Below are 10285 nucleotides of genomic sequence, written 5' to 3'. Positions count from 1 at the left end.
ATCCCAAAGAGCCCAAAGATAGGAGAAAAGGACCTATTTGTACAAAAATATTTATAGCAGCTCTTTTCATGGTGGCAAAGAGTTGGAAATTGAGGGAATATCCATCAATTGGAAAATTCCTGAACAAGTTTTGGTATATGATTGTAATGGAATACTATTGTGCTATAAGAAATGATGAGCTAGATGGTTTCAGAAAAAAACTATGAGGAGGGCCGCTGGGTAGCTCAGTGGATTGAAAACCAAGCCTAGAGATGGGAGGTCCTGGGTTCAAATCTGGCCTGAGCCACTTCTCAACTGTGTGACCCTGGGCAAGTCACTTAACCCCCATTGCCTAACCCTTAACACTTTCCTGTCTTAGAACCAATACATAGCATTGATTCTAAGGCAGGAGGCAAGGGTTAAAAAAAACAACTACTATGAATACTTAATAGGAAATTATGCAAGTGAAGTAAGCAGAACTAAGAGAATGTCATATAGTAGTAGTAGTAGTAGTAGTAGTAGTAGTAGTAGTCTCTCGGTAACCGAGGATGACAATTGTCTTTGTGCCTTTTCATCTATGATAGATGAGTGTGCACAAAGACACTTGTGCGTGAAGGAGATTTAAGTGGAAGAGTCGATGCACAGAGACAGTCCCACTCTCTCGGCGTTGGAAGCCTGGGTCCAGTGGCACGAAAAGTCGTTACACCTGGAGACTTCCTCAGCTGCATTGGATGGCCGTGTTGTCCTTTGTGCTCCAACATGCCCTAAGCACTCCACAGTGCTTTGCTGCGTCGCCATCTCAGCCGTTGAACCTTCTTATTGGTTTCTTCCGTCTGTTCAGCTGAAGCAGCCTTCACATGCTGGGTGAGCAAGGGGTTCACCAGGGGTCGACAACCCGATGGCTACTCTCACAAGGTTTAGCCAGCCTGTCAAAGCCATTGCCCAGGGTGTGGCCGCTGCCGCATGCTAGCAGCTACTTGGAGCCACAAGTGAGAGCTGGGTGTCAGGTGGGGGTCAGAGGCTGGAGAGCTGCCCTAGAAGGGCACAACAAGCCCTCCATACCAGAGATACTACCCCTCCCGGAATACCCCATATACCCTAAATGTCATATACAATAAGAGCAATATGATATGTTGACCATCTGTAATGATTGAAATTCTCGAGAGGCAATATTTCTTAATTTTTAAGTTAGTTTATTAATCACTCACTCAAAATCTGAAATAGCTACTAGAATCCCTCCATAATCTAAACAAATTTCAAGGAGCATGAATAAGGCAAAAGAGTCGTGGGCCAAATTAGAGCAGCTGAGCAAGAGAGAGTCCTCTTTGCCGGAAATGAATGGTAAAAAAGGTAGAGAATCTCTGACACACATCTTATCCTCATCATCCATTCTCTCCTATGGATCTGCCAAGACATCTCTGGTAAACAACTCCAGAGAAGGTGAACTTAATGATCCCAACCCCTCCTTCATTACTTCATCACAGGAAGAGGCAGGTCTTAGGAGGACATCCACCTGTCCCTTTTCCTTCCTCTTCACCTGGCTGTTTCACCGTCGTCCAAAATGGCAGCGAGAGTTTGCTGATTTTTCTTACCCAAGAGAGTTCTTGTTTACAAATTATAAAGTGCAGGTCTACACCTGCCTCTAATAAGGCCAATCTAGTGACATGCCCTGATGCATGGGAGTAAACTATTTTAACCTGGAAGCTGGCTAACTTTCTAAATCAAGGTTTAAGAAAGGTTTCATATCAAAATTATTACCATTCAATATTAATTTTCCATGAATTGTGAATGACAACTATATTTAACTATTATTAGCAATACAATAATCCAAGACATTTCCAAAAGACTCATGATGAAAAATGCTATTCATTTCCAGAGAAAGAATGGATAGAATCTGAATGTAGATCAAAGCATATCATTTTCACTTTATTTTATTCATGTATACATATCTACATATTTTCCATATGCCTGGAGTAAGTGGTTAGGGGCATGGCATCCTTGCAATCTGGAAAATCTAAAAAAAAAAGTTGTGTATATTTGTGTGTATTATACTATACATATATTTTATGCATTTCTGAGTTTCTAAACTTTTTCATTGTCATTTTGTGTCACATGCAGCTTCCACAAAACTCCCCAAAAATTCTCATTTAACTTCTGACCCACAATATATCAAAATCATAATGGGGAAAATTGCAATGTGAAAGGGATGCCTGTATACATACTCATACACATATGTGTATATGTTGTATATGTCTTCCTCAATATATGATAAATATGGAAATATGTTTTGCATGATAGTATATGTACGGTCTATATCAAATTGCTTATCATCTCAGGGAGGAGAGAGGGGAGAGAGGAAAGAAGAGAATATGGAATTCAAACTATTAGAAAAATATAAAAGTTTATGTGTAATTGGGAAAAATATTACCAAACTAATAAAATTTTAAAAGGATTATAAAAATTTGCAAATGTTTGTTACCCCTCCTAACTATTCCTCTTTCCCTATTTAATAATAAAAAAGATTATCATGGAAAAGTGCATAGCCCAGTCAAACAACAAAAATAACAAAAAAAATCTCCTAGATTAAAGATACACATTTACACCTAAGAACTCATTTAATTATGCACATTATTATAATTTTCTTAGATATTTTCTATTATTTCCACAATCTTATTGAACCACCCACTCTTTAGAACTGAACTAGTCTCTAATTAATTTTAGTCATTCTTTGAAGAACTTTTATTAAATAGAATTTTATCATATTATGATCAACATATGATGTGTTTGATTTTCCTGCATTTTTTGTAAGTCTTATGACCCAATATATGGTAAATTTTTGTGAAAGTACCATACATAGCTGACCATTATGAAAATTCATTTTTATTCCTATTAAGTAAAAACCAGGGATCTAGCATCTCTAATTTTTCTAAAATTCTGTTCATCTTTAATGTCTTTCTTGTTTATCTTTGACTAGATTTTTCTACATCTTAAAAGAGTTCATTGAAGTGACCTATCACTTCAGTTTTTCTATTTCTACTTGAGTTTTGAGAAATATTCTTCAGTATTTGTGTGATATCCTTCCTTACTGTTTTATAATAATAATAATGTTGATTTGATATTTATGCTGCCTTTCAGTATAATGTTATTTCACTACTTCTATTTTTATCATGTTTATATTTACTGTAATCTTATGTGAAAAGAGTTCAGTTATAGTATAATAGATTTGGCTCCAATGCATCATTTTTATTCTATATAAATCTTTATGTTTTAACCTTATCTCTTGTTAGGTTATTATTGGATTTGGTTTTCTAATGTATTATGTTGCTTGTTCTCTTTACTCCAACCCTCCTCATTACAATGAAGATGGCAAAAGAAAGGAAGTCTGTCTGATGCTTGCAATCTATAAATCAAATGGACTGTTTCTGCTCTGTTGTTCCTTTTCTCATTCTTTTGCCTCTTGTTTCACCCAAGGTGTTTACTTTCTTCTTTTCCTTTTGATCCTCCCTTTATTTCACTTTCCAACATTTGAGTTAGTTTTACTTATACCTTTATCTATCCTGTACTTTTCTCATATTTACTTCTTTCTTATAACTTCTGAAGATATTTGGAGAATATATTCATTCTTAATCTCCTTATCATTATATAAACAATTCATCCCCACAGATTCTCTTTCAACTGATGCAAGTCATTAAACTTCTGTTTACCTTAATTAACTAGAGAAGGAAATAGTTGACCCCTCCAGTACCTTTGCCAAGAAAACCTATTGGATTAGCATGGGTCATGAAGAGACTGTATAACAATAATAGCATAGTCACAAAAACGAATCCCTACCTTTTTCAGGAATTATTTTGGCTTGTTTCCTATCATGGTTCAGCCCAGGTTGTCTGTGCATTGGGTTGCATTGAGGCTCCTTGAATGATGCTCAGGGCCTTTCTTCTTCCATGATGAGAACTCCAAGATTGAGTGGTATGGCATAGTGGAAAATAAACTGGAGTTGAAGTCAGAAAACCTGAGTTTGAAACATGGTTCTACCACTTACTACTTGTATGACTTTGGAAAAGTAACAATCTTCCCTTGGTTACCTAATCTGTAAAATGAAAGGATTGGATTATATGTCCTCCATTTTAAAATCTTGTGATTCCACCTTTCTTCTACCTCTTTTCAGAATGTATAAATTTAGCAAACCTTTGTCAGATGAATAAAAATAGTTTTCTTCAAGATCCTTTAGCAGAGAGGAGCACAAGACCTATGACAAGCAGCTTTAGATTGTGAGCTCCTTGAGAGCAAGAACTTTTTTTATTTTTTATATCTCTGACACATTTGTTGTTGCTGTTGTTGTTCAGTCATTTCAGTCATGTCCAACTCTTCATGGGATTTTCTTGATAAAAATATTAGAGTGGTTTGCCATTTTTTCTCTCGTTTATTTCACAGATGAGGAAAATGAGTCAAACAAGGTAAAGGAACTTGCCCAGGGTCACATAAGTGTCTGGGGCCAGATTAAACTCAGGTCTTCTTCATTCCAGGAAGGTGGCATTCTGTCCACTGTACCATCCCGATGCCCTGCTTGTCACATAGTAGATACATTATAAATACTAGCTGATTGATGAACTGTCTTTTTGCTGGCCCTAGATATTAGAAGATATGAATTCTCTCACAGATCACCATATCTGACCTATGTTTCCATGTAGACTTTTGCCCTATATTTTTAGCCAAATAACTATAGATCAAAAGTGGAAGGCTTCAGTTATGGACACAATTTTACTAGATTTCTATTGTTTTGATGCTGTTGACTAAAAATTAAATCTATAGCATCTCTCCTAAAAGGTTTGCATCTTACCTATCTGTGATTTGGGAGCTAGGTCAGAGAATCTTCTGATACTCAAAGATTTAGGAGTTGAAATAAAAAAGATCATGGACTATAGTCATTGTGGCATAGTGCTTAGACATCCTGTCTTGGCAAAAGGAAAAATCAAGTTATAGTCTTTTATCTGGCAGATTCAATTTTATAATCCTGGGTATCACCTAACTTCTTGGTGATTAAGAAAACTGAAATAGAAAAATGTGTTGAAATATTTCTATGACTCAAGAAAAGATGAATATGAAATATTCAGAGAATCATAAGAAGAACTGGATGAATAGGATGTAGAATTAAATAAGCAGAACCAAGAAACATATAGATATGATGATTACAACATAAATAGCATAAACAGATAGAACAACAACAAAAAATGAACTGAATTCTATATAATTATAACTTGGCCATAAAAGAGAGTTGAGAAAATATACTTTCCAGCCTTGACTGCAGAGGTATATATGCTAACAGGCTAGGATCATGTGGAGGATCTTAGCCATGGACAGAATTCTGTTACGTTTCTCTTGTTTTACTGCTGTTGATTAAAAATTAAATCTATAGCATCCCCTAAAAGGTTTAACTTCTTAACTACCTGTGAACTGGGGTATAGTTCAGATAATTCTCTACTCAAAGATTTAGGAGTTGAAATATAGTATTGGATAAACAAACAGGCTGGGTGGGTCATGCTAGATGGACACAAGAAATATTTTAACCTTTGTACAAAAATAGTCCTTCTCTACTCCCTAATGCTAGAGCAAAGTTCTGGTTCCAGCTCTGATTCTCTCAGGAATTCCTTAGGTATTGGACTTTGGACAATCCACTGAAATCCTCTTACTTAGATTGAAACCTATCTTTTGTCCTTCCTGTCTCATTGGTGTTAGAATTACTTACATTTCTTCTACCACTCCTTCCAATTCCATGGTAAGCATACTGGCATAGTGACCCCTTGGCACTTAAACTATCAGTGACTCATACCGCTCTCTAAAACTATAAGCTACAAACAGATGACAATCTGCTTTAGTAGATGGATTTCCCTATACCAACAAAATTATACTTCTAGTTAAAATAAACCAAAACATCTTAAAAATGAAAATGTATGTACCTTGAAGTCTGGGATTATGTCTGATTTCATCTTTCTGCCATAGCATTAGGTTCCTAGTTGGCATAAGCAAACACTTATTGACTGGATGAGTCAAATTCAAAATTCAAATTTCTCTCAAGTATTCATGTTAAGAGACTCATAGATTTAGAACTGGAAAGGATATGGTATAGTATAAATGCAAAGAATTCAGCATTTGGAGTCAGAGGAGGCAGGATACAATTACAATCTGTAGAACTTGGAACAAATCAAGTTTCTTTATCTAGAAAATAAGATAATTGCATTAGAGAGTAACTGAGGTCCTTTCAGTGCTAAGACTGTGATCTTCCTATGACCTCTTCAACTTCCTAATTTTACAGATAACTTGAGGCCTTCAGAGGTTAAGAGACTTATCCAAAGTCATTCAGCTTTTGGGTGGCAGAGTCAGAACTTAAACCAGATATGATTTCAAACCCAACATTTTCTACTATACCATGTTAGCCTGAGAAAGAATATCTTAACTGTCTGTGATGTGCTAATTATGTCTAAAGGTATTAGAAAGTGAGTTAGGACAATACCTTTTGATTTGTTCTGACTGTGTAGTTCAGAGTTTCTTATAAACACACATATTCTCTGATTTCCATTAATAAATCTTTCTAAAATACCAAGTATAGCATTTTATTGTTCTTGGTGCAAAGTCCTTGAGGCAGACTAACCAGTTGGATAGGATAACCAGTACAGGATAAATATGGTGATCTATACAAAAGTGTTTATGTATAGAGTCATCCAAAAGAAATATTTTAGCTTAAGATTCAATAGGAAGAAGGAGGAAACTTTGTTCCCAGGATGACTTAATAATTGACCTCCTGTGTCATGGGGTTTCCTTCTATAAGCAGTCAGTTCAACAGGCTGATGAGGTTAATTTTTAAGGTCTACTGAGCAGCCATAACATAAGACACCAAAAGCTGCATGGAATATGTAGAAACAATTCATGACATCAAGTTTTTATTATTCAGTGGCTTTGGAGAGATACATTCCTAAGAACATGCACAGGAGACTCCTCCTGCTGCAAATTGACATGAAGAGGAGTGTTGAGGAAATTTGCTTCTGAAATTATTGACAAGGTGTGATGAAGGGGCTCTATTCCCATTTGAGAGCTCATTCAAGTTTTCTGTAACTTATTCATCAGCTTCATTTATTGTAAAGAAAAATCTTTTAACTGACCACTGAGAGGTAAAAACTGAGGATTATTACAAAAGGCACAAACCATATCTCCATCTCTTCCTCTATGGCAGGTACATTAAGAACTGTTATAAGGCACTGGATGGGGTAAGAGGTAACATCCAGAGTCTCCTTTCTCCTTCCAAGCTAACACTTGACATCAAACACATAACTCCTTTGTTTCTTTGCCTATTTGTATTTATTTTTTCACGCTCTTAGTAAAGGAGTATCATGATAAGATGAACCAGACTGTGACAAGGTGAGATCTGAAAGATCAAAGGAACCACCAAAGGTTCAGCAATCATAGTTCATAGGTGTCTTTATCCAGTAACAACAGTGTCTGAATCTGGTGAGGAACCAGTGAAACTCTGGAGTCATCTACATGAACCAGCTTGTCAATGAACCAAGAGGGTAGTGGAGATACTTTGTCCTATTAGCAAGTGAACTAATTCATCTATTGACTAAGATTCGTTTGGAAGTGGACTTGGTTGGGGAGGAGAGAAGAGTGTGTGTGCCTACCCCTTTAAGTTTGAACTCACTCTTCCTAGAAACTGTAAGGTAAAAAGGATAATAAGTCCAGTGTATCCAGATTTTGCGGGAGTGGAGAACAGTTTTGTACTTTGGATCTTATTGTATTGTCTGAGTAAACTCTCTTTTAGTCTATTAGTAAAATTGTTTGTTTTTTTAAATATCAGTAGGCTACCAACTGGTTAAATGACATATGGAAATAGCAGCTGGAACTGGAAAATGATTTCAGCAGTACTCACTAGAAATTGATATCAGAAGGAACATATCAGATGGGATATCTGAGAAATAGTATTGGAAGGATAACTCCCTGTAACCCTGACAAGGAGTCATAGCCAACCTCTGGTGATTCTATTGACCAGTGCACATGGGAGTTGGGATAACAACTCTCAAATTTTAAAAGCATTGTACATACAGAACACATGGACAGGAAACCAGGGCTCTAGTGCTGGTGTACCTACTTTCTGTGTAATCAGAGCTCTGGATTTTTAGCCAGGTAAAATGAGAATTTTTAAAAAATTAATTAATTAATTTGTTCGTTAAATTGAATTTCCCAGGTGTCTCCCTTCACTCCCAACCTTCCCCTCTCTAGAGAAGGCATCATTTGACAGAAAGATAAAACTATTTCTGTTTATCAGTTCTTTCTCAGGTAATCTGAATTTGTATCTTATTTAGTTTCCTGGACTTCAGTTTCCTCAACTCTTCCAGCTCCAAGTCTATGATTCTATGACCCTGTTACCAAAGGAAAGCAATTTGTTTTCTTTGAGTTTCAATTTCTACAACTAGAAAATATAGGGGTGATACAGAATGATTTGTGAGATCCCATAAAACTCTGAGATTATATGGTTCTGATGTGCTTAAACTGATTGGGTGTTGTCCAAGGAATTGATTGATGGTTCAGATTGACTCCATCTCAAAGAAACAAGTTTTATTATAAGGCATATAATAAAAAAGAGGTTAGTATCGTAACTAAGTAGTTAAGGTAAGGTAAGGTAAGGAGGTAAGGAGGTGTGGTAAGTAAAGATAAGAGTAAGAGAGTGAGTGAGAGAGTGGGAGAGAGGATAATAAATGGGTAGGGGTTTTCAGGAATGCTTTTTATCTTGATTTGCTACTAAAGGAGGAATCATTTCTTTGGGCAGTTATTGCCCTGTGGCTCCAAGGAACTGATGTCACTTCACCCATGATCCACTTTGGTCTGCATGACTTTATCCATGGGTCACTCTGTTTGCCTATTAGGATTGGGGGGGAACAAACCACAAAGTGAATGGAATGCTAATGATGTGTCAAACACCCTTGGGCAACTTGAGGTCAAGTTTTACTATCTTCTGCACAGACTCTAAGGAAATGGAAGGCAGTGTGTGGAAAGTGAGCATTGTTTGAACCTAGTCCAGTTCCTGGAAAACTGAACCATGTGTACTTGCTATTCAGAGACCCCCCTCCCCCAACCAATGACCTAGGTTATATCTAAAGACTGATGTGAAGAGTTTTTTTCATAATTGTGAATCTAAGCAACCAATGTCTCTTATATGAAATGTAGTTCCATTCTAATCAACCAGTTGTTTCTGCGTTATTTTGATTATGTACAGCTACTTGGCAGGGTCTGTGGGACATTTCAGCCCATATCATTCCCCACTCCAAATCACAGAGTTCCCAGAAACATGAGAGGGATGAAGATCAGTCTTCTGAAACTACTTCCTACTGAATAGAATGCACGAGCAGCCTGTGACAACTACAGAGGCATCTCACTACTCTCCACTGCTGGAAAGATCCTCACCCGTGTTATACTCAACAGAATCCTGTCATCTGTTTCAGAGCAGAACCTGCCTGAATCACAATGTGGCTTCCGACCAGATCGCAGCACCATCGACATGGTCTTCACGGTGAGGCAAATGCAGGAACAATGCCTTGAGCAGAACCTGAGTCCCTACATTGTCTTCATAGACCTGACAAAGGCGTTCGACACAGTGAACAGGGACGCATTGTGGGTGATCCTCAGCAAGCTTGGTTGCCCAGGAAAATTTGTCAAACTGATCGAGCTCTTTCATGTCGACATGACAGGGGAAGTCCTATCTGGTGGAGAGACTTCTGATCGCTTCAACATCTCCAATGGCGTGAAACAAGGCTGTGTCCTCGCTCCAGTACTATTCAACCTATACTTCGCCCAAGTACTACGACATGCTGTGATGGATCTAGACCTGGGCGTCTACATCAAATACCGACTGGATGGCTCACTATTTGACATTCGCCGCCTGACTGCAAAAACAAAGACAACAGAGAGACTCATCCTGGAAGCTCTCTTTGCAGATGACTGTGCTCTCATGGCCCACCAAGAAAATCATCTCCAAACCATTGTGGACAGGTTCTCCACCGCAACAAAACTGTTTGGCCTGACTATCAGCCTCAGCAAAACAGAGACGCTGTTCCAACCTGCACCAGGGAGGCCAACTAACCAGCAGGGCATTACAATTGACAGCACGCAGCTTTCTAACGCCAACACTTTCAAGTACCTGGGCAGCACCATCACCAACGATGGGTCCCCTAGACCACGAGATTAATGCCAGGATCCAAAAGGCCAGCCGGGCACTTGGGTGGCTGCACTCCAAAGTCCTCCAACACAGAGGTGTAAGCAC

Source organism: Monodelphis domestica, chromosome 1 (genome assembly GCF_027887165.1).
Source record: "Monodelphis domestica isolate mMonDom1 chromosome 1, mMonDom1.pri, whole genome shotgun sequence".
In the NCBI taxonomy this organism is placed as follows: Eukaryota; Metazoa; Chordata; class Mammalia; order Didelphimorphia; family Didelphidae; genus Monodelphis; species Monodelphis domestica.
This window is presented reverse-complemented; position numbering follows the sequence as displayed.